The sequence below is a fragment of the Ambystoma mexicanum genome, chromosome 1q (assembly GCF_040938575.1).
Source record: "Ambystoma mexicanum isolate Mex_15411 chromosome 1q, UKY_AmexF1_1, whole genome shotgun sequence".
Taxonomy (NCBI): domain Eukaryota; kingdom Metazoa; phylum Chordata; class Amphibia; order Caudata; family Ambystomatidae; genus Ambystoma; species Ambystoma mexicanum.
The window spans coordinates 33536352-33562588 of NC_090922.1; the positions used below are offsets into that span (position 1 = coordinate 33536352).

The following is a 26237-nucleotide window of genomic DNA, read 5'->3' on the forward strand; positions in this document are numbered from 1 at the left end:
CTTCATTTAATCCTTGAGGGGATACTGTATCTAGCCTCTCAATCCAGTATGCCTCTCGTTGTTCAAGTTTCTTTGTCACACTTGTCCTGATGTTCATAGTTTCTATGACTTCCAAGATCTGGAAACGCATTTGCGAAACTTGATGTTTGGCTTCATTAAAATGTCTGGCAACTGGCGAGTACTGGTTGCGAGTTCTTATATTGGATTTGTGCACATTCCATCGCAATCTGGCTTTCCTGCTGGTTGGTCCGATGTATAGCAGTCCAGAGTGAAATTTGATACAGTAAACTACTCCCTCTGTGATACAAGTTGAGCAATTCTTAATCCTCATCTTTTCTCCTGTTCTAGGGTGTGTAACTGTGTTACCTTTTATAATGTTATTGCAGTTACTACATGACATGTAGGGGAAAGTTCCTTGTTTTTTAGAAATGGATCTTCTACTCACCTTGGGTTTGGTCTTCACAAGTAAGTCTCTCAGATTACAACTCCATTTATTGGCAAAAACAGGTTTCTCCTGGAATAGGCTTTGAAGTTTGCCATCACAAGTTAGTATCGTCCAATACTTAAGTATCATTTTTTTGATTTTCGATGATTGTACACTGTATTTACTTACAAATACTAGTGGATTCTCTAAAGAGTAACTGATGCCATCCAGGTCAAAGGCCATGTGACATAATTTCCTGTGATATCATCAGATATGCAATGCAACGTCCGCTACTCCTGGCATTTTGGTGAATCGACGTCCCTGCCCTTCCCTTTCTAATCAGCCATCATTTGCACCTCTTGGTGACAATGGCCACAACACACATTTCCCATTTACTTTTGTTAATAGTAAACCCCTTTTTGTGACACTGCCCCAAGCCCTTCAAGCTCACATGCAGCACCTTCTCTAACCGGTCACACAGCTTTTGACTGTTTGCATTGTAGCCAGAGGAGAGGGAGGAGACAGGGGAATGGATCCAGGGACTTCAGACACCAACATAAACAGTGCTCATTTGTGTCTGATTCGAGGAGTTACTGGGAAGCCACAGGAGAGCGAACAGTAGCTCCCGAGCTACTGGTTAGAGACCATGGGTTTAGAGAGTGATTGCCAAACCCAAGAAGGGAAGGAAGGTTCCAGGGAAGACAATATGCAGTACATTGTGGGTATATGTCATGCCTGCGCCATGGGCGCATCTATTTACGCTCAATATGGACTATTTGTTTATCATTTATTTACAACAGACTCTTGGATCCATCTATATTTACTTTGGGAACTTTATTTCCCATTTGCGAGACTTTGGTGCTTTATAATTTTTTCCAACAAACTACGCATACCATAATGCACTTGGCTACAAGCATCGATTCCTGGCTGTTCCTATTGGTCATCAAAGGAACTACACCCCCCAGAAGCCCTAGGGATTTGCTCTGCTTCCACCAGCCCAGGAACAGAAAGGGAGGTGGCCGATTGCCTGCAGGTGTGCTTAGCCAGGTGCAACCAATTAGCCTGCCTCTGTGCTGGGCTAGGCAGTATAAAAGGCTGCTGTCTGCAGTGGCTCAGCCTCTTGCATCTGAGAGTCCTTCCTCCACCTTTCGCGTCTTCCTACGGATCTTGTATGCTGTTTACCTTCACGCCTGCTTGGACCCTGCCTTGTTGCTTGCTCCACCCTGCTGCCTCCAGCCATAGCCTTCCAGGCTCCCTGCCTCACAGCCCTGCTCCTCTGGGCTCTCCACATTGCAGCCGATCACGCTCTGCTGCCTTCCAGCCTCCCCCCTTGCCCTGCCGGGCTCTCCACATTGCAGCCGATCACACTCTGCTGCCATCCAGCCTCCGCCCTTGCCCTGCCGGGCTCTCCACATTGCAGCCGATCACGCTCTGCTGCTTTCCAGCCTCCGCCCTTGCCCTGCCGGGCTCTCCACATTGCAGCCGATCACGCTCTGCTGCCTTCCAGCCTCCGCCCTTGCCCTCTGGGCTCCCTGCTCTGCAGCCTGCCTCACTCCGGCTGCCTTCAGCCCTTGTCTTCTGGGCTCCCTGCTATGCAGCCTGCCTCACTCGGGCTGCCTTAGCCCTTGTCCTCTGGGCTCCCTGCTCTGCAGCCTACCTCACTCTGGCTACCTACAGCCCTTGTCCTCTGGGCCTTCCTACTTTGCAGCTTATCACGCTCCGCTGCCTACTACCCACCTTTTCCGCTGGGTTCTCGGCCTAGCAGCCCTCTACAGTCCTCTGCTACCTTCTACGTACAGCGGCCCTGTCCCTCAGGGTTCACTCCTTACTGCCCGGCCCTTATGGGATCCTTGCCGTGCAGTCTGCTTAACTCTGCTGCCCTAAGCCCTTTTCCTCTGGGCTTTCTACCTTACAGTCCTACTCCTGTGGGCTTACTCAATGCTTTCCTGCTCCTCTGAGCTCTCAACCTTGTTCCTTACTGTCCTCTGCTATCCTATCCTGTTACACGACTTTCCCTTCATTTCCTTCTGCTAGTTTGCTATCACCTCCTTTCCTGGATTTGTCTGTAGTATCTTCTCTTGTACTGTTTGTAGACCCTTTTGTACAGAGCTTGTCTGTTGGTTCCCATCAGTCAACCTCTGCCCCTTCCCTTGTCTCGTTTCTACATTACAGACACCCATAGCTGCTGTTCCAAGTCATGAGCAAACAGCGTGGGCCTCTGTTATAGCAAACTGTGCAGAAGGCTAGAGTATTTACAAGGTTCGTGGAATACTCTTTCCCTATATCTGCATACACCCCAAGAGGGTATCCATTCTGTATCTTTTCCCTTGCTACTCTTGCCTACTCTTCGTTCTCTTTCCTTTCCGCTGTGTGTGTTCTTATCTGTCCACTTTATTTGGCACAACCACCCAAACCCTTTCTGGGTGTCCTGTGCCACTCTTAATAGAGTGCCATCCCTGACAGTATAATGGGTGAGGCCTGCAGTGGAGGAGGACCAAGAAACCATCAGGAGGGAGGAAGGAGAGGCTGACTGTGGCAGAAATTGTTAGAGAAGGTGAGGTATTGGTTTAGTTGTGATAGTGATTCTGCAGTGTGAGTGGGAAGCATGTGTGTAGTGAAGGTAGAGTAGGGGTTCACCAATAGAAGACGGAAAATGGTTGAAAGGAGGGTGTTTATCTAGTAGTGGTTGGAGGAGAGAACTAGTGGCATGTGGAGGATAGTAGTGGTTGGAGAGGGTAGCAGTGGTTGTAGGAGAGTAGGAGTAGTTGGAGGAGTGTAGGAGTAGTTGGAGGAGAGTAGGAGGGGTTGGAGGTGAGCAGTAATGATTGGAGGAGAGTAGAAGTGGGAGCAGGAGGACAGAAGTGAGAAAAAAAGTAACATTAAAGGGTGGAGGTAGGAGACAGGAGGAGTAAAACACTGGAAGGAAAGAAGATCAGTGGGGAGGAGTTAAGGGAGAAGGAGCAGGTACGGTAGAAGGGAGAGGTGGGGCTGGGCATGAATAGGTGAATCATACAGAGCAACTGCAAGGCATGGCTCCCATTTCCCCTTAGAAAAATGAACCTGGGCCGAGAGTAGGGAAAGTTAGGGAATCCCTGAAGGAGACAGCATGCCTGCATTTAGGGTGCCCGCTGATAGTACAAGAACAATCTACCAGACTGCAGAGGTTGCAGTTTAGTAGCATTAACCAGCAGTTACGGCCCACACAAAAAGTAATTCAAATCCTTGAACTGGTCTTGAGCCTCAGAGTGGTTCTCTGTGCCATCTGTGTACTGTGGTGCCAAAAGTGGGATCTAGTTAGGCTCTGGTACAGAGGTCAACCAACACCAAACAAGATGTTGAGAGTAAAGAGAAGAAATAACACTGCCCAGCTTCCAACCCATATCACAGATATGGTTGCGGGATGCAATTTGTATGGCGATGAAGATGTTGTCATTCCACTCAAGTGGCAGGCTGTGGTTCAGACCAGACTGAAGCTCTAATTACCAGAGGGAACTTACAGCAGAGTGGCCCCAATGTTGGGGTTGGCCCATAAACATTCCCTGAAGGTTGGAGCAGGAGCAATCGATCAAAATTACCACAGCATTATCAAGGTCAGTCTGTTGAACCTCTGAACTGTTCCCTTTGTACTACAATGGAGCCAAACCATTGACCATTTGAATTGTGGACACCAAGTCCTTGCAAAGATGGAAGAAGTCGAAACACTAGAAAGCACCGAAAGAGCAGAAATCTGGTTCTTGAGTTGACTGAAGCCCAAGGAACCGAAAGCCAACGCCAAGACCTCTGGGGAACAGCTTCAGTAGAATCTGCAGAAGCCGAGAGAACGGACCTCCATCTTGAACAAGCCTGAAGGAAAGTTGTGTCGCTAGCGGAGAGCCGACTTCTGACGACCCCTCATTTCATTGAGAAAGAAGGACTCCTCTAACAAATCAGCATCAAGGCCAGAGGAGATGGCACCAAATATTAACACCTCGTGGTGCCTCGACTCTTCCTGATGGCCGTATTAGAACTGTCACATTCAATCTAACAAAATCAGATGATCGTACTCAATCAGTTCTATTGACCCAGTCAATAGGCGGAGTCCAAACAGTGTTTGTCTCATCCCCAGTATGCCAGAAGACCTCACCAAATGATGTTCCCAGGGCTCCGCTCCTACCCTTACCCATCATCAAAGTGCCATTTCCTCGTATTGGCATGGGCGTAGTCGGGTCCCTAGAATCATCAAAATATGGCGACAACACAACCCGATATCCTGAAGCCTTCCCAATGCAGAGGAGACACATTTTTCCTTCACTGTTAGTTCCAAAAACAGCACATTGTTCCTGTACATGTTGATATGTTATTCCTGTTAAAAGGAGGCCTAAGCCAAAGATTCCTTAAATAAATTAAAAACCTACAAACCATTATAAAATGAATTAGATCCTCCTCACGTTCCAAAACACAGGGGCATATCTTTCCTAAACCCAACCATGGGGCTCTGGCGCTAAGCAGTAACACATTATCGAACAGTAATCTGCAGCTTTCAGGTGAATATATTTTATTACAGGAGCTTTTTTGGGTGCTCTGGAGTGGGGGCATAGCATTTTAACTAAGGCAACTTAACTATACTTTCCTGAAAAGCACCCAGTTCCATCTCAGCAGCCCTTGTTTTTAGAAGACACTTACGCTGCATGCTTGAAATAGCACTCAATGCATCCCCATCCCTCAGCCTCCAGCGGACCATTAGATTAATCCTACAGTTATACCAGCTGTTACGAATGTGAGCAAAATTGCTGCAAAGCTCCCTCATAGCAGTGCCCAGGGGTAACATACTGTCTCTTCAAAAAGAAGTCCGAAAACCGCTGCTTGGCTAAAGGAGAAATATTGACCAGCCCCAATTCATATCGCAGTGCATCTGCTGCAGTACTCGCGGACCGAACCACAATCCTGCATAATCCCACCTCCCAAACTTCTCTAAGTACCTACATAAAGACAAACCGCAAACTTCAGCCCCTTCAAGAACCGCTGTCTTAATCTTGGCCTGCATCGCCTGGAAAAATGTATTTAAGTGTTTACCACCAAATTGGTGGTAAAAGTGCAGAAGTCCTCTAAGGGTCACCAAAGCCTGCCTAGCCGTTGAGCTTATATGACTTTTCCATGTGCCACTATTCGCAAAGAGCAAACCCAAATACCTATATTCATTGACTACATCTAATGAAGAGTTTTCAAGCACCCATTTATAATTATTTTTTTGCCAAAAATCTTAATTTTCGTTTTTGCCAAGTTTTCAGCAAAAGACAGTGTACTTTAAAGTAATGATTGGCATATTGCAAGATGGCGGGAGTATTCAAGCCAACGAAGCAGCAGAGAGATTAAAATCGCAAAGAAATAAGGAAAAGAGGGGGCATCCTTTCTTGACCCCCTTATTAGGGGCAAAGTCCCTTGAATACCTGTAATGTCCGTCACATCAGACGGGCACCTAAGTATCCATGTAAAGAAGCTTAATAGCTTGCAGGAGCCCAGGAGGAACCCCAATACTGCTTAACTTATCCCATAATAATATTCAACTAATAGTCAAATGCTTTGTATAAATCCAAAAAAGCAGTAAACAGGCGGGGCCTTCCTTCTTTTTACATATTTCTCCACTATATTGCATTTAGAATGAAACACTGATTGATAGTGGAAAACCCTTTATAGAAACCCGCCTGTGCATCTGCGATAACGTGATTCTCCAAAACCCATTCATACAATTTAGCCACCAATCATCCAGCAAAAATCTTATTGGAAACATTGATTTACACAATTGGGTGGTAACAGAAAGAGTCCAGCATATCACCTTTTTTAAACAAAGGCACTACTAAACTCTTTTTTCAGGAAACCGGGGGGTGCTCACAGCAGCGATTGAATTAAACACCTGGACCAGAATAGGTGCCCACCACTCTCTCACTTCAGCGTAAACTTAGGCACTCATCCCATCCGGGCCAGCTGCTTTGCCTTTTTTAGGGTTTTTAAATCGCTCCTCAATTTCAACAAGAGAAAATATCGGCGCTTGACCCAGCTCACTCATCTGTACAACTAGGGAAACTTAAAAGCGCCCTCGCCACTGGGTCTTAAGAAACATCGTTAAAGTGGATAACCCATCGTTCCGGGTCAATGGCAACCACATCTAACACCTTGGGACCCTAAAACCCACTTTATCCTCCACAAATGTTTCGGCTAGTTCTCCTTCACTGTCTTTTCAAGGAGATTCCATTGAAACTCAAAGAATTGATGCTTCTTATTTTTGAGCCGATTCTTATAAGATCTTTTCAGAAAATAAAGATAGCCTGCCGCTGTTCCCTGCTGCGACTCTGTATGTACTCCCCATTCTAAATGTCTGCATTCACTATAAAGCCAAGGGACTTCAACCCTCACAGGCCATCTTGCATTCCGATAATCAAGGGAAGCATGTGTAACACAACTAAATCAATATTAAGAGTCATTATCCCATTCTTTATGAGAGTAGGCTTCCCTGCTGAAACTCTAACTGACCAATGGACCAGCTTCACTTCAAAGCTAATGACAGACATGAAGTAATTAATGAAGATTTGCTCACTGAGGACCTCTGTCTACCATTCCTAAATGAATAGCCTAGTCAAGCGATTTAATATGACTCTGAAACATATCCTCCGAAAGCTGGTAGATGAGGATGGACGGAATTGGGATGATCCGATTCCCTGGGCCTTGTTCACCAAGACCCCCCCCAAGCTTCCACCAGATTTCTCCTTTTAGACTGGTATTCATTCGGGTGAAACCCCAGTGAGATTCTAGATATACTCTGATGTGTGGCAAGGCCCAAACAGTTACCAGATCACAGTGACCTCCTGATATTAAAGAACACCAGGGAATTCATTGAGACAGTGCGGGCACTGGTGAATACTCATTTGCAGGAGGCCCAATTCACCACAAGAAAAATCCTAAAACAGGGAGCCCAACTATGCACATTCCAAGTAGGGCGACAACTGATACTGTTGTTGTCAGCCACCCAAAACAAGTTACTAGACCTGTGCCATGAATCCTATACCATTACCGAGAAGGTATCGATACTAACGTACAAGGTGCAGCAAGCTAATAGACTTGAACCATCTCAACAGTATATCATTAATAAACTTAAGGCATGGAGGAACACAGCTCAACAGCTGCTGGTGCTGTACGTACAACACTCGATCAACCCCATTGCCGGGGGGGGTTCCCAAAATGACTATCCCCACTGGCTTGCACATCAAAGAACATCAAGAGCGCGCTCAATTAGTCCACCGGGATGCAGACGTCTTCTTCCTTAAACCAGGAAAAGTACAAGGGGTAGTTGATCACATACATGCACCACTGGGAAGGGTGATCCGTGTGAAACCTTATGGATTACCTGAGGCCTGAAAGAAAATTATCTATCAAGAGCTTAACAAAATGCTCGGCTTTGGGGTAATAGAATGGCCCCACAGTGAGTCGTCGTCTTCACTGTTACAAAGCCTCATTTTGAATCGACATCAACCCACTGAATGAAATGTCCCTGTTTGATGCCTACCTGGCGCTGAGGATTGATGAATTGGTAGAACGATTGGGGCCGATGATAGTTCATCTCCAACCTCAATCTTACTAAAGGTTATTGGCAGATTCCTCTCGATGCTAGTGTATATCTTGTAGACATTGGGCCTCATTATGAGATTGGTGGTAGTCATGGTGCTGTTTGCGCCATGACTGCCACCAATAACGGGTCCGGCACCGGTGTTGTTCAATGTGGACTTTACGGTGTAGTCCGACCTTGGCGGGACCGGTAAGTCCCCATTGAACAAACCATTCCCCATTCCCATTTGAGCCCCCATAGGGCTCAATGGGAATGGGGAGAGTGCTAATAACAGGCTTGCGACTTGCAAGCCCGTTATTAGCACCCTGGTCCCTTAGCGGGACCCGTAAGGGACGTGTGGTCGGACCACACGTTCCTTACGGTTCCCTCCAAGGGAACTCAGAATAGGGCGGTAGGTGATTACCGGCACCGGTCTCCTTACCGGTGCCCGGTATCCCTTACCGCCCTACTCGTAATGAGGCCCATTGTAATATAAAGTGCTAGTTGGGAAGTATGGCTCCAATACTTTGATGAAGTCCGTAGCCAGCTTAGGAAGGCCGATCTAACACCAAGTTAGTGAAGGGTAGAGTGGGCAAAGGTTGTCCTGGACTGACAGGGCTTGACAGGCCAGAAGATCCAGCCTATCAATAGGCTGAGTCACTTTGTAATTATCAACGGTGAGTCACCTGAGGCCAGGCGAAAGCTCTGGTTTTCCCAGGTCTGTTATGAGGGGCAAGTGAAGGGGTCAGAAGTGTGTGTCATGGTCAAAAACCATCCTGGACTGAAGCCAATTGACAGAACGTAAGGGCATGGATGTCTATCGGCTGCAGACATTTAACAATTCTGGAGTATGTGTTGTTGACCTAGCGTTCAAGCGAGGTTTTGTCCCAGGTCAATTGTGAAGAGAGTAGCAGCAAAGTCAATCTATGTAAGATAGTTCGAAGCTCAGAAATAAATATATCGGAGTTCTTTTCATTCTTGGATCTGCATTTTTAGCAGTTTCCAGGATGTCACCTAGTGTTCATATTCACCTGGATAAATCTATGTAGGCCAGTGACTAGGACTTCACACAAATGCCAAGTATTGCCACCAAATGCCCAGATACTTGCACGCCACAAGTAAGTGCCATGGGTTATAGGTTATAGTATCGACTCAAAAGGGTCGAATGACAAAAGGGTCGAGTCAATTCGACCGAAAAAAGGATCGCAATTATTTATTTATTTTTGGGGGCGGGGGTCCCTCCCCCAAACCTCAGTTTTTTGGTGTAAAAACACCTTTTTTTAAGCTATACTAGAGCACAAAAAAATATACATTTAAAAAAAAAATGTGGTGATCCTTTTGTTTTCGGTCGAATGCACTCTCACCTTTGGCATTCAATCCTTTTGTTTTCAAAACTTTAACTGGACACCAGTGCCATGAGATGCCAGCTACTCTCATCATATGGCAACTATTGCCATGAAAGGCCACCTACTCAGATAATTCAGATTTATTTATTTATTTGATTGATAAGGTTGGCACTTTGCGTTTTGTCTGCATGGCACTTTTGGTATGTCAGTCAGAGACAGTTACATTTGAGGGTGTCTTTAGAAATGTAAAATGAGAATGTGGTGTGAGGAGGAACCCAAGCTTCTTCTGGACATAAAAGGGGGGTAACTCCGTGGGATGGGTGCCTCCCGGAGCCAGTGGATGATGGGCTTGGGGCGTTATGAGGACGATTTCCTAGAGACCCTCTCTTGGTTCCGGTCACATGGCAGGGGGCAGCCACAGAACCTCCTTCTATGGACTCCCTGCCCAACTGAGAGAGTCTGAAACTCTCTCTCTTGGCAGACGCCCAGTCCTGGAGAAAAAAAACCACACTTCCCTTCAAGCCGAATCAACTTCATTCAAATGCTCTTGGTAGCATTTCTCCTGATACTGTTATAATTCGACCCATGGTATAAGAGAAATTCTGTCAAAGCCCCAGCAGTCACTCCGAAAACTCCAAAAGCACACACTAAAATCTTGCAGATTTCCAACTTTCCGACTGCAGATTTAACTGTGTGTGTTACAAAGTTAAAGATTCATTGTCACCCACTGAATATAAAGAGAATATTAGCAATGTTGAATTTGCAACTTTGTAGTCTCTGCCAGGTGACAATGACTTGCCAGACATAACTAATCTCTCCCACTGCTCTTTCAGCAATTGAACCTGCACCTGGGCTTCCTCAGGACTCTCAGTAGACCCTTCCTGGACCATGGCTTTCTCTGGTTATTCTACACATGACTCTGGGACCTTAATGTTCTCAGGTTTCTTAAAATGGCTCCCCTTGACCTTTTTCTCTCCGAGGCTTCTCGACAGGACCCTCCTGGATCTTTTCTTTCTGAGGCGTCTCAACAGATCTTACCTGTTTCTCATCTTTTCCACAATTCGCAACAATAGTAATGGGTATTTCCCCCCCTATAAGGGTCCTTGTCATGCAGATAAAATGCTGTCACCCGCTGCCACAGGCAGGTTCTCCTCCCAATTATCTTAGGGTTCCTGGTGGAAGGCCTCTTGCTTTTGCTTTCTACTAACCTCAAGGCTGGGCTGGTGTTTATCTAGTGTTTTGATTAACTTCTCCATTCAGAGCCCTCAGATGTGGACTGCCCCGAGTGTAGTTTCTCCAGTTCTCTTCCAAGGCAATGCAGCTTTCTACCAGGCAATGCTCCCTTCCTGCTTCCTCCCTTCAGCAACCTCTTCTTATCTCCAGGAAGCACATGCAGGCACTTCTGCCTTCTCTAATAGTCTCTCACCTAATGAGCTTTCCGCACTCGTAGCCTCAAGTGTTTACTCCGCATTAGAACACCCTAGCGGGTGTTTAGCAATGTTGATTGGTCAATCTGCGGGCTATACGAACTGGTATAGCCCGCCGATTGATTACAGCCCGCAAATCGGGTTGTAGTTACTTACGTTTTCCCAACAGAGCTGCCGGCACGGGTGTACATGAACACTTTCACATACATCAAAGCAAGCAGCGTTGAAGCTGCTTGCTTTGGTGTATATGAAAATGTTCATATACCCCTGTGGTGCATATGAACACTTTCACATACACCCATGCAAGCAGCTTCAACGTTGTATTGTGTAACGTTGCAGCTACTTACTTTGGTGTGTATGAAAGTGTTTATATACATCCCTGTTCTCTGCAGCATTTTTATAAAATAACGAATATGTCGTTATTTTACATAAATGCTGCTGAGATTTCAGGATTGCGCTTGTTATGACAAAAACAGGCGCAATCCTGAAGGTGCACTGTCGTGCACTACGTGGACGCACAGTCCCACTTGAGAATAGTGGTGGATCCTGGGAGTCCTGATTTGGCGCAGTGAATCCTGCTCTTTAGCACAGTCACTGCGCCAAGTTCAGAATCGGGCCCTGAGGGTGTTCTTATAGCTTTATAGACCTGCAGCGAGGACCGTACCGGGCGTTATGGTCCCTCATAACTCGGTCTTCAGGACCCATAACGCCCGGTACGGACCTCGCTGCAGGTCTATAAAGCTTTATTATTGTTTGAATTCTCAAAGGTGATTTGTTATTCACTGTATGGCTATTAATGTCCCACATTAGATCATTATTAGAATCACTGGCATAGACAGTATGAACTCAGGAAGTCAAAGCTACTCCCTTCAAAAGGACTAGCACTAACTTCCTCCTCCTACTAAAACTTATGATACCATACCTAAGAACTCTACCATCTGCGCTAGCACTTGAACCTGTTTTCTCAAACTTCAGGTCATATAATATAACAACGAGGATGTCACTATAGAACACCATCTCCCCACCTTTAATCCCTGAGCTTAGTAAGGAAGCCAAGAAGGACAAAATGTCTAACCGCATGATAATAAAAATCACTTAAACTGGCCTTACTAAATACCAGATCTCTTGCAACAATTCGTGAGATTTTGCACTTAAAAATCACTCCAACTTCGTGCAGCGGCATCAACTTCATCTTGATTTATCAGCCGTCTGTGAAGATGACAACTTTTAATGAACACATTTTACACCTTCTGGCCGACCATAATGGGTCTAATAGTGCTACTCTTCCTCGGTGATTTGAACCAATGTTGCAGTTATGCCACCGACAAAGAAGCCATTGTCCGAGAAACAACCCTCAACAACATGGATCACCACGTAGCCAATAATGACCCCACAACAGCTAAAGGCAACATCCTAGAATGGATTATTGCAAGGAATCCCGTCATCCATGTTAAAAACACTACACCATGTATATGGACTGATCACTATGTGATAGACTTTCTTATCCACCTCCAAGTTCCCCTCACTAAAGTAAATTACCCACTAAAGAAAGTTACTTTAAAACAGTACATGTAACTGACCTTCAGACATGTATTGCCAAAATGATGGGCGCTACCTCGGCTTTGGATTCGCCTGATTCACTTGCTGATACTTACAACACAGACGCCCTCATTACGAGGTTGGCGGAATGGGTTTACCGGTAATGGTAAACCCATTCCGCCCTATTAGGAGGTCTCCTCGCGGGACCCGCAATGGGCGCCTGGTAAAACCAGGCGTCCTTACCGGGTCCCGCGAGGAACCAGGGAGCTAACAACGGGCCCGTTGGCTCCTTCCCCATTCCCATTGAGCCCTATGGGGGCTCGAATGGGGATGGACCGTGTCCCTCGGTCGAGGAATTACCGGGTCCGCCAATGTTGGCATGGCCCGGTAAGTCCTCATTTGAGGAATCCGGGCCCGGTATGTGGTAAGGAGGCAATCATGCCGCTAAATGCGACATGGTTACCTCCAACTTCGTAACGAGGGCCAGAGTGTGGGTGCCTATTGGACAAACTGGCCCCACTTCAGACCAGATCTATAATGATAATGTAGGGCATCAAAAATGGTTCTCTCAAGAGCTTAGATCTATGAAATCTGATAAAAGACAAGCTGAGAGACGGTGGCTAAAATGCCCGTCTCCTGAAAAGCTATATGGAAAACATTAGAGGGATATAATAAAACTGCAATTACTGAATCCAAAAATTACTTTTTCAACAAGCAGATAGACAAAGCTGACAACAAATTTAAGAAGCTATTTGAAATCTTAAAACCCTTAGAAAAACTGAAAGCACAATCAGTGGCATGGGTGCCCACAAAACTGGTTTGCGCCAAAGCACAACTGTCTTTTGAGGCTAGAATATCTAAGTCCCGGCAGAAAATAAAAAAATTGTACAGACCATAGCTCGACCAAACCTACTCCCCCAGCACCATCACCGGGCATATACAACCCTGTATTTAATTTCCATCCAGTGTCCATCTCAGATTATACAGTGGGCACCATGCACCCGTCAGCCTGCCCGGGAAATGCCTTACCACCCAAAATGATCCTAGGCAATTACATCTTTGTCCCTTTCTTGACCAGACTTATTAATGCCTTGTTCTGCACTTGTGTTGTTCCTAAAAATATCAAAAACGTTACTTTGACCCCTTTACTAAACAAAACAGGGTTAGATCCTAATGATACAAGTAACCTAAGGCCAATAACTAACTAACTTTTTTATTAAAAATCATAGACACCTTACAGCTCCAGGCCTTTCTAGAGACCATCAGTATATTACATCCCAGACAGTCAGGCTTCCGACCCTCCCATAGTACTGAGACTGCCATTGTCGACCTTCAGACGCATATGATGAAAATCATGGACAAGGGAAAGGCTGGACTACTGGTCCTGCTGGACTTCTTGGCGGCATTTGATCTTATGCTCCACGGGTGCCTACTTCACACCCTGAGAGATATTGGCCACTGCTGCAACAAAACATTCAAATGGGTCCATTGCTTTCTGACCGGCCGGCTGTTTACCGTCTGCTGGGGGGAAGCGTCTGCAGCCCCAGCCCCTACGACTTGCGGTGTGTGTGGGGTGCATTCAAAAGGCCCCAAACTGAAGATCCCTTTCACATGAAAAGCAGGATTTTGAAACACTGACACAAAAGCGACTTTGCATTTTATTGTAGTTTTAATGGGAAAAATATCCCACTGCCAACAGGAAAAATGTCAGGGAAAAAAGACATGGTCTGTGTTGACAAAAAGCTATGCATATTATGTTTGGCATACAAAATACCAGTGACATTTGAAAAGCCATTTTGTTTTCCATGGAAATATTTCTGTAGGCCAGAGGCAACCCCTGGTGCTGGCTGTTGGACACATGTCCCAAGGAACTTCAACACTGGAAGGCTGGCATCCTAGTGCTTACAGCTGCAATAAAATGTGGTTTGCTCTGGAAGGTGTGAAAAACCCAGTGTTCTTTACACTGGCTGTCTCTGCAGGACCATTTCGCCTGGCTGATGCATGACCACAATGTAGACAGTAGGTGTGAAGAGGGGAGCTGTGAAGACAATTCAATCTAGAGAGCCTGAATCTCCAACTTCAAAGAACAAGCTTCCAACATGAAGAAACTGATAAAAAAAAATCTGGTTACAGGCGGGCCCAGTGAGACCATATGGCGTGGAGGCAGGAGTATTGCCATTTGTACCACATTAGGATTTACTATTAATTTAAAAGGACTATCATCATTTAGGCCAGTTTCCCCAGCAACCATAAATCAGATTTTTTCTTCATTTATGTACAATGTTTTAGGTAATTTTGGAGATACAACATGCATGCACCTATGAGTTAGGGAAGTGTAATGGCCAGTTAAACTAGGTTCCTGGCTGATCTGGAAATGTCCCTAATGTAAGATTTGGCAAACTGGTGAAGGGTAAAGTTAGGAATGTGGGTAGTAAATTACATGTTCATAACTGTTATGCTTTCTGTGAAAATGATGGAAAACACAGGGGCATGCAAAATGGTGCAGACCTGGCTGTCTTATTTAATTCCCCATGATTCACTGAAAAGGAAAATATATATGCCATGACAGTTACTAGTAAAATTATGAAGTTTTGCTACATAACTAGTTTTTGCCAAAAATGTGACAGGAGAACAAATGGGGATTGCAAATGGGGTTGCCATACGTCTGCTCCAGACTCTTTAACCAATCCATTGAGAACTGTCTATTGCTAGGAAGACCTAAATGCTGACTGGGTATATGGTGGAGAGCGTGAGACCATCCTTGAGAGTGGAGTGACCGGACCCCTGCCCTATCTTTCCAGAGGGTCCTTGCATGCTGTCCTGAACTTTAAACAGAGGCTTTATATGTAAGTAAAACTGAGCCCTGTGAAACCAAAAGGAGGAGGAGCCTGCTTGCCTTAAATTATTTCCCTTTATAGGGGGCAAAACTGTTTAGATACTTAAGCTACTTAACTAAAAAGATTAATTTGATTAATTCCCCATTTGGTGGAAAACTTCAGGGGGATTTGTGTTAAAATTCAGTGTGTGCTGAAATACTATAGCCTATTTATTTGGGTCATCTTTTTGTCCTGTTGACCGCAACTTCTTTAAGGAAGAGGAGTGTCTTTGTTTGTAAATCAGTCCAATCTTTTTGTCCAACTGTCCCCTAACATAGGCCTTTCAGTGGAGCGGGGTCTGAAATCCAGAATTCCCCAAATCATTCAAATGTTTCATAGGACTTCCCCCAACCCAGACCTTAGTGAGGGGGGGGCTGTCTGAAAAACAAACCGCTAAATCCCCCCATGTTTATTTAAAACCAAAAGTGTGGGTGAAATCATAATTACTATATGAATTTGTACAAATCTTGAAATCCTGCTCCTAGCCTTTTAAGCATGCAGGGAAATTGAAATTGATCAGCACTACATCTATAAACGTGTTCACTGACCAGCGCTAATTCTTTCTTGAAGTGAAATTTGTAGAAATTAAAGAATTGTGATTTGTGTTCTTTTCAACTCACTTTTGTGCTTTATTTATGGAGAGATGTGTATTGTGTGTGCCACGGATAAAGTGGTGTTTGACATTTACATGCACATTTCTATTACTTTTAATTTAAATAAATACAAATATATTTCCTGTACACTGACCTGGTTATTGGCTCATTGTTGGCTCGGGGGAGGGAGGGGGTGAGGATCCAAGGGGCATGATATGTGTCTGAAGTAGGGCTGAATAAAAGAATCTGTTAAACAGTTTGTTGCATCACACCTTAAGTGGGGAGTGAAGGAACTCCCAGTGTTGATAGTGGCTTCTCAATAAACCGTTATATGTGCCTAACGGGGCGTGAATGTCTCTAGTACTTTTTCATCTATACGCCAGACCGCTTTGTAGCCTTTTGGAAGAGACAGTGGTCTTTTTCACCAACTACACAAATGATACTCAGCTAGTCCTGGAGATCACTGGGGACTATGACACAGATGCTGCGAACGTAGAACACATCTATAACCTGATTGAGTCATGGATGATGGAAAACTGGTTGTGTCTCAATGGAGGAAAAACTGAGCTGTTAATCTTTTGGATCACCACAGGCAAGAGGCAAACTAAAACCTAATTATCAATCTCTCCATCCTTGATTGTAACATCCGTATAGTAGGCAAGATGAAAACTCTCGGTATACACCTCGATTTCTCCTCGAGTTCAGAAACCCATGCCAATTCAGCTGTATTACCTACGACTAAAGAATATTTGCCCATATCTCACTGAAAACAACTGTACTATCATTTATTTAGTTATTTTATTGTTCATTTATAACGTGCTTAATACCAGTAAGTGGTTTCTAAGCGCGGGATCGGGATTCGAACCTGTGTTGCGTTGCCTTGCTGCCGAGACAAATGTGTTGCTCCTGAGCTCTGCTTCCTCCCCTTCATAGCACGATTGGTAATCTTGTCTAGGATTGATTACTGCAATGCCCTCCTTACTGGTGCTAACAAAAATGTTTGCAGAAACTTCAACTTATCCCGAATTATGCAGTTTGCATCATCAAAAAGAGCCCAAGAAGAAATCTGCAGACAGACACTGCATTGGCTCCCGGTAAAGGCCCAAGTAGAATTTAATGCAGCCACCATGGTGCATCTCAATGGGAAAACCCCTGCCTATATGAAAACACTAATGACCCACTGCGACCCAACTAGATCACTGCGCTCAGCCAATCTGATGCAGGTCAACTGCCCAATTTTCAAATGGACCAAAGGCTTGGGCAAATCCTTTGCTGTATGCTCAGCGAAAATTCAGAACACTCTTCCACTGCCCTTGAGGCAAGAGGTCAACACCCGATCCTTCAGGAGATCACTGAAGACCTTCCACTTCGAGTGATTCTCCTGCCTTTCCTCGCTCCCGGCCATTGTCTTGTGATATCGTCTACTTCGTGGGTTTGTGCGCCCTGATGACTGTGGGTTCTGGCGCGTTATAAATTTATGAATAAAATAAATAACTTCTTGCCCAAAGAATAATATAGCCTTCACCATGGCTCAGTCTGGGCTGAGAGCGGAAAAGCACAGAGGAAACAACCTTTCCCTTTCGCAGCTTCATTCAGACAAAACGTTGAATCTATGAAGCTACTTTTCTGTGGTTCACAAAACTCTGCAGGTTGACAAAACGGACAGTTTACCCATATTTCAGTGCTTTAAGTGGGCCATGGCTAGCTGGGCCCGAGCCCCGGCAGTCTCCAGAAAGGACTCCCGAGCCAGGGCCCTGCCGGGGCCCACCCCCGACTAGCCCCAGCCACGCTGACTCCTGAGGCAGCCCATGTAGTGGCCGCAATCTTACGCAAGCTGCCTGCAGGTGTCAGCATTTCGGATGCCTTTTCTTTTTTCTAAACCGAAGTACTGACACCTACAAGCAGCAGGTGTAACCGTACAGTGCGGGCTGCTTGATGTCTATGTACTCTGAAACAGGAGGAGGGCTGGACTGTCCAGCTCTGCAGCACCCTTCTGTTTCGGGGTTCAGAGCCGTCAGCAGCAGGCAGCCCTTTCATTCAAGGAGCCTTTGGTTAAAGTGGTGCACCACGCTGCTCGTTGAATGAAAGGGCTGTCTGCCATGTGTGAGCTGGGACACACTGGTGTCACACCTTTGGTGCGCACAGCCCCTTTTGTTTAAAAGCAGGGGCTGTGCGCATCAAAGGTAATAATGACAGTGAGCCCCAGCTCTACTTATTTTAGCAGCAGCGGGGTGGGCTTTCGATAGAGGGTGTGGCCTAAGTACATATTTCTGATTGTTGCTCCAGTCCCCAGGTTGTGGGCATGTGTTACAGGGTATTCTGGGAGATGTTGTTCTGTAGCCGAACGGCCAACACATTAACCCCTGATGGCAAATTATTGCATCTCTGGGGGAAAGCGAGACCGAAGAATCCCTCCTCGTTTACCCTCTAGGAGCACATCGGGTAGCGGTCGAACCAGCACAGTCCCTGGTGGCTCACTTCCCCTCACCTGTAAGAATGGGGCGTTTGGGTGACTCACCACAATTTACAGTGGGAAAAATATGTTTCAAAGAAAGGTCCCTGAATTTAGGCTGGCATATCAAGGCTCGCTATACATAAAACTAGACACATGCAAACAAGCCTATATTGGTAGTGCAGCAGAGGATGTGTGAAGATCTGTTCACCAAGTATCCCATGGTCTTCCACACAGAAGTGGGACATATGGCAGGATTATCTACACAAGATATGATAACGCACTGGGGCCCATCCCAATCAATTCAAAGTGTATCCTGCTCATGGCTAGAGAGGAGTTACGCACCCTCCGGTGTACCATGAAAAAAGAGGGGGTGGTGGGGGCAAATGGTTGCGACTGTTTTGACCCGCACATTTTGGACACAAATATCTCAGCTGGTCATCTCCAGTTGTCCAACATATCAGATCTAACTCTACAAACTTGATCTAAGGAATATGCATCGTCAGATACATCTCCACCCGGACTCCTAAACCCTCACCACACGGATTGCACTCCAAGAGCTCTAGCAATGTGCCTGAGTCACAGACTCCTAAACCCTCACAGCACAGATTGCACTCCAAGCGCTCTAGCAATGTGCCTGAGTCAGACACCTAAAACCCTCACTGCACGGATTGCACTCCAAGCGCTCTAGCAATGTGCCCGAGTCCCGGACTCCTAAACCCTCACTGCACGGATTGCACACCAAGCGCTCTAGCAATGTGTCCGTGTCACAGACTCCTAAACCCTCACTGCATGGATTGCACTCCAAGAGCTATTGAAATGTGCCCGAGTCCCGGACTCCTAAACCCTCACCGCACGGATTGCACTCCAAGAGCTATTGAAATGTGCCCGAGTCCCGGACTCCTAAACCCTCACCGCACTGATTGCACTCCAAGAGCTCTAGCAATGTGCCCCAGTGTGACCTTAGATTTGTCTTCTGCAGCGTCGGTTTTTCAATGTATGGTGTCCCATTTTCTTTGAGGTGTCCCTAGGGTAGAATACTTTCAGGATGATGTGTTGGTGTACCAGGACATCCATGAGTGGCGCACCTAGGAGAAACAAAAAATGCGGCCCGACTCTACATAGCAACATGTGTGCCTTCCGAAACTGTTCGTCAAAAACGTAGGAGACACCTTTTCACTCAAAAGAGTCTCACTGAAGTTGAACGTGGTGGCTTCCATCAAAGACACTTCCCAACCCATGAACAAAGATCAACTCTGTTCTTTTTTTTTTGGAATGATGGCGTATTATTCATAATGTGTATAAAACAAATTCTAAAAAAACAGACCTGCCTCAGAGCTTGCATGGGATAACATCTGCACCAATGCATTCAAAAGTATACAAAGGGACATTGTCTCCTGCCCAGGCCTTCAACTCTTTGATCCTCAGATACACCCTGCACACATGTCAGCTGCTGTGCACGCGGGTTCGAGGCACGTCTTCCTCCAGCAATCCGGAGACTGTGTCAATTGTGGCTTCCAATTTCTCGTCTTTGAAAGCCAACTACTCAGTCAGAGAGGGAGCAATGGTGTCTATTGCGTTGGCAACGGAGCACTTTCAAGCATATGTCTGTAGTCGTTTCAGCCTCTGGACCGACCCCAAGCCTGCCACTATGGTCACCGCCCCCAATTCACCCACCAGGTGCCTCCTATGAGACCTCTCCTCCGGTAGCAGGCACAGCTGACTGGGGCGTGTGAGGGGGCCATAGTTGATGACTTCAATCACCCAACAGCCAGACCGGCTGCACGCTGTTAGGCCCCAGTGCGAGGGAAATGATGGTGGGATGAGGGGCTTAGCAGCAGCTGCACTTTACCTTCCTGTGCACACTGCAACAATGCATTCGCCAAGTACACACAGGAGCAGCACACATGCACTCTTCCAAAGAGTGCATTTCTAATGCAAGCCAAACTCTGCAGGTGCATTAGTGCATGCCCCAGCTGATGGGGGCGCACAACACTTTGTGCTTTAAAAAAAGAACAGTACAGTATAATTAAAAAGGGACACATTTGCAATGAAGGAAATCCCTGCAACTTGCATGTGGATCCTCAGCCCCTGCACTCCGTGCAATCCCTGGCACTTGCACACCTGGCCTCCCCTTAGCTCTTGCCTAGCCCCTATGCCCCCCCCAGCCGCTCTCCCCCCAATCCAGCCCTCTGCCTCCTCTGTCACTGCACACTGTCATCATTGCCCTGCACTCCTCTACCCACCCTAGCACTTTGCATTTCGTGAAAACCGGCACTCCCCAGACCCCTTCTTGTTGCTGCACTTGCACGATCCGAATGCCACAAGGCCTAGTAGGACAGTGATTGTTCTTCCTCCCTTGTTTCCCCCTCTTTTTTTTTTTCTTGTGGCACCTTGAAACACCGTTTGTTGAACAAATATCCAATAAAATTTTTAAAAAAATACAAAACCTGTGGTTATTGATGCCTTGGATGAGGCGCTGCCAATGACAATGGGCTTCATTACAAGTTTGGAGGTAGCCATTCCCTTGATAAGGGCATGGCTACCCCCAAACTCGGGTCCGGGTCCGGCTCCTGCAAAAGGGGACTTACCGGGCCATTCTGACCTTGGAGGGGCCGGTAATTCCCTTTTGCGGGACCTGCCTCTGACCAGGCGTCCAGAGCGGCACCCGCGAGCAAACTCGTAATGTTGCAGCATGGCAACAACGGTGCCGGTCGCATTACCGGCACTGTTGTTGCCTTACCACAACAGTCATAATGAGGCCCAATGGGGTGCATTACCCAACTAAACATTTTCCATCTATAAATATGTACAAGTGGGTCGTCTCGCAGGTAGGGCACTCGAACAACCACTACAATTTGGTTCCACACGGACCCTTGTCAGAATCCAGGCGCAGGCACCGATTTTCTTTTTTAAACGAGCGCCTCGCATTACAGTATGCAGTGTATGCCCTATACATGTAACACTAGTCCATTGTCTTGAGACTTAATGCATTCCGCAATTAATCAATGTGCAATGTCCTGGCCCTGTATCCATACTGTGCTCTTTTGGTCGTAACTGAAGCAACCCCACTGTGGTGTTCTCCCCCTCAGAGGATGCGTGATAGAGGGGTGCTGCCGCATCTAATCCTCCGCCTCCAGAGAATGTAAAGATGAAGGACATCTTAAGTTGCCTTTCTCATCTAGTTTTTATTCACCCAGCGAATTGAATAAGAAAGTCATTTCCGTTCATGGCTTCAGAAAACGAAAGCGTGCAGCGTCCTACGGGAATAACTGCGTCACGATTGCCCCCTCTTGCTTGGCTTCTGTTCCGTTTGCCGTCCCGCGCTTCCCTTCGCTCCCCAGAAGCCCTTGCGTTGCTTCAAAGGACACAGTGTTAATGTAAGCGTGCTCATAGTCCACATGTGAGACAGATACAAGGGTATTACAACTCCTTTTGTGGGATAAACAAAAGTCCTTCAATCGTTGTTTTCTTTGTTCTTCTGGGGCTTTCTTTTGTCTCTACTCTCGTGTCGCTCTCTGGTCATCTTGTATGTGTATTTCTTCTTGTTGAGGCCCTGTGTTCTCTTGCGTACTTTCAGTGACATGCATGACTATGTCTGACATAGTGGTGAAGGCAATAGAGCTGCTTTGTGGATTTTGTTGGTTTCTTGTGCAGATGGCGACGCCTGTGGCATATGGAGATTCCACGTTGGCTTTGTTAGGGAGTTTTCTAGAGGCTTCATAGTGGCACAATCACCTGAAGTTATTACTACGAGAGAATCATTTATGAGAGTAATATAGTTAAACAATCAGATGCGTGCTTTTGGGCACTAACCAGGTCTGGGGAGGTATGCTCTTTTGCGCCCGTGTTACTGGTTGTAGTCCAAAGGCCCCGGTCCATGTAAGGGGTTCTTGTGGCCCTTCTGGCTGCCGCCTTCTCGCATTGTGCTTAGGGGAGCCTCTCCCTGACCTATGCCACCTAATGATAAGCCCAGGACTTCTCCACTGTATTTCCATTGGTTTTTGTTTTGTAGGCGGGTTGGGTGGGAAAACGCATGACTTTCTTTGTGGGTCTTGCACCGTTTGTCGCAGGACCAGTGTGACTCTCTGCCACAGCCCCTCTACCTATGGGGCAAGAGTGCCCTGCAGCACCCTTTCATTCCGGAAGGGGCAGCATGAAGAAAGGGGCTGCTTTTGGCCCCTGCTTCTTGCCCTAGTGGGACATGTTTTGCATTTGCTTACCATTTTTCACCTTCTCACCTTGTGCCCTTGCCTTTGCATACATTTCCCCCTGCTCCTCATGTTCCTTAAAGTGCAAGGTCTCGTGACACCGTGCACTTCACAATGCCTGGTGCCAGGGTGCTTTGCATTCTGCTGGTGGGGGAAGGCGCAGGGCCCGTTAATGAAAAGAGGGAGAGGGGTCTATGTGTGCTTGCCTGCTGGTGCTGCACCTCCCCCTCAACCCCTCCTGACCCTCTCCTGCCCATGCCACACTCACCCTAATTCCTGCGGCCTCCAACTACATGCCCTTATGGCATTCCACGCTCCATGCCAATGCTGCTGTTTTTGCATCAGTACTGTTTTCTGTACATGGCTTTGTGACTTAGGTACCATGTAATCGAGTAACTGTTGTGGAACACCTTCCCATCTTTCGTGTGAGCACTGGGCTTTCCAGCTGTTCCTGGCGTTTTGATGGGCAGGCCTACTTTCACCCAAACTCTCTTGCATGTTATGAGTTTGTGTGACATGTTATATACTCCATACCTCTAATGCTAATCCCACTCTCCCATCTTCTTCCCGCCAGACTTCTTCACTCCATCACCTGAGGCTCGCATCTTTGTGGCACTCTTTGATAGTGACCGTAAACTCCAGCAGTTCTTTACAGCCGCTACCACAGGTGCGGTGATCAATCTCCACCACATCAGAGAAAGGTGCCCCCACCTCAACCACCGCTCAGCCAAGGTGCTAGTCTCGATTCTTGTGCTCGGCGCTGCTCAAACCTACTTTTCAGTCTCCCCCTGAAGTCCTGAGCTTTGCTCCTTGCACCCTCGAGAACCTGCCGCGTCTTTCCCCCACCTCTGCGCAGCGCCACCACCACATAGACTGGCTCTCCATGCAAAATCGCTCTCCATAGTTTCCTTGGTTTGAAAGCCATGCACAGTCTTGCCCGGTTATCGCTGTACTCTGCCTCACACGCCCATCCTTCCTCCGCCCTCCTTCACCCCTTTGTCCCTGCAGTGCCTTCTCCCACTCCTGTCCCTTATCCTCATCAGCTGGAATGCACTCCCCAGATATCAAAGTATCCCATCGTTGGGACTCTTCAAGGCCAGATTCAAGACCCGTTTACTGTCCTGCAAAAGGGGCTCCCTCTACTCTACTCTCCCTCATTGAATGCAGTCCAACCAGGCCACAATAAATAATGGTCAGCTGTAAATATATGAACATGGCCGGTCAGCTATCACCGGCAGTAGATCGTCCGGCTGAAGCAGGTTCGAATCCCGGCAGGGTCCAACTCAGCCTTTTATCCTTCCGAGTTCGATAAATGAGCACCACACACCGTGGGTAATAATAAGAACGGTACTTCTAATGCCGTCGAGCAGTAACGGCAATGCGTGGTGGGGCGGGGGCAAATGGAAGCATGCATTCGCCCTGCATCTCTCCTCAGTGTAGCAGTGTTGGCAATAAGCGAGGAGGGGCACCTGCCCGCCCGAGCCAACCAGATCGCTCACACATCCCGCGTGTTGTGGGACTTCCATCGCCCTCTGCTGATAAAACTGCGCCCTTGCTTTTCACCCACGGCGCTGAAACGAATTGAATATTGATTGGAAACTCGCATGCGCGGCTGGACAATTGGGCCAAACAATCCTCCCACCAAAGGGTCTGCTTCCAAAGGGTCACGCTGCTTGCCTGAAAATTAAAAATGATCCCAACACTCCAATGCTGAGGACTGGGGCACAGAACCCCAAGGGCGGGTCACAAAGGGAAGGAAGGGCAACATTTTTCTGGAAATGTGGTGCACTGACCACTATCCTGGACAAGCACAGGACTATAATCTGTGTCTACCCAGAACCATGCTGGCTCGGTCTATTCGCCACTTTGTACAGTGGACATTGCTTGCTGGAGACATCACCTTGGGCAATGTAGAGCAAGACTACGTATGGATTTAGGGATTTGGAATGTAACTTTCTTTGATTGTTCGCTTGAACGACCCTTTCGATGCAAAAAAAAAAACCCTGTACATCGGCAAACACCTGCCGACTTCTTTTTCGGCAGTTTCTCAGAAACATGTCTTGGTCGTCGTTTGCAGATCGAGGGCATTTCCCACGCGCGCCCGCGGCAAAAATGCCATTCTCTGCTGAATGTCACTAAGTTATTATTAAAGCATCTCAGCGATTGGACAGATCCAATGCGCGCGCGTTAGTGGAATTTTCAGCATGCTGTATCCGCATTCTTATCATGTCCATTTGATCCGGGTCAGTCTGCGCCGAGAGGAGGAGTGGGTTGCGCAACTGACAGGACTAGAGAGGGAGTGCGTGTGTGTTCGTGCGCGCGCGTGCGTGCGTGTGTGTGTGTGTGTGTGTGTGTGTAGTCAGAATTACAAAAGAGGTCAATTTAAGTGTCAAATGAAATTGAAGAAATACTGACTGTGTGAAATTATTTTCAATTAATCATTGTAAATGAGTGAGCATTATTTTTTTTGCTATATGCTTTGAAAATCGGTTTAAAAATAATGTATATGCACAATACATGCCAAGAGGGACTGGCCTTCTTGATGTGGGCGGAGGAGTGAGGGGGGTTTGTATAAGGCCATTATATGCCCCTCTAAACAGCCTTACCCACCACAGAGCAAAGAGACATTATGAATGCCCCTGCATGGTAGCTACCCAATGGGTTTCACTCATGACCATGTTTGTCCCTTCTCTGCCCTGTTAAGCGATAACATCATCCTACTTGCCTAAGCTAACCCACAAACAATGCTTGATACTTGATTTCATAATGGCCAAACTGGCCACTAGCCATGTGAAGAACCTGTGAGTTGACTACCTCTTAATACTCTTGAAGATCAGCTGCTAAAATGTGTACTTAAAAAAAGTACAAAATGTGTGCTAGAAACTTCAAAAACACAGAAGTCAGACATAGCAGACGGACAAGAGCACATGTTTTCAACAAAGTGAATTCTTTGTGGAAGTGAATGGCTTGTTTTTCCCTAGCTCCAAGATGATGGATTCCCTACCCTTTAAATAAAATAATAAACTAGTGCTAGTCAGGATGTCTTACAAAAATATGGTCCTTCATCCAAACCTATTCTAACCTATCCTCTGTCCCTACCACTACCGAGAAAACAACATAAATGTTGACTAGGTAAGACTAACCCCCCCTTTTCTTGGTTTGTGGTGGCTGGTCTATGACTTCCAGCCAATTCGTCCTCGGTTCTCTTTCTCTCTTAGGCCTTGACCTGCTTCTACAGTTCAAAAGGGGTGCTTGAGTCTTTTCCTCTTTCTATAGCCAGTTGCTCCAGATCCCCAAGAAAATGTCCGGATCAGTTCAAACAGTTTCAAGAAGTGAAGAAATTGGTCTTGTGAGCCTGCTCCTTGCCTGTCACAACAGGCCTGGGGAGTCAGTCTTTGTTTCCCTTTGTTCGCATGAGAACATCTTTTACCCCAGCTCTGGTTCTCAGTATCTTGTTATGTCTGGACTCGGTCTCTCGTTCACCCCGGCTAGGGTCTCACCCCCTTGAGGTTTACTGTGCGCTTTAGCCGTTCCTGGGTTTCCTGCTCTTCAGCCTGGTTCAACTTGTCACCTCTCTCACCCCTTCGGGGGATGTCTGGATTCTTAGCGCTGCATTGGCTTGAAGGCTTCTCAGCCCTTTGTGACTTCTCTTTAGTTTCAGCCCCTCGTGGGGTATCTTGTTGCTCAGCCTGTTGTGGGCTATCTGTCTTTCCCAGGCCATCTGGGTTTAAAATGCGTTCACTCCTCGTTACTCAGTTCTTTGGGGGCTATCAGGCCTCTCAGGCCTTCTAGG

General features: G+C 46.7%; 1 protein-coding gene across 3 annotated transcripts in view; it reads right to left on the reverse strand.

Moving 5' to 3' along the window:
• CHST6 (carbohydrate sulfotransferase 6) overlaps positions 1–26237 on the reverse strand; it is a 233258-nt gene that overhangs the window by 59529 nt on the left and 147492 nt on the right. The window lies entirely within an intron of this gene.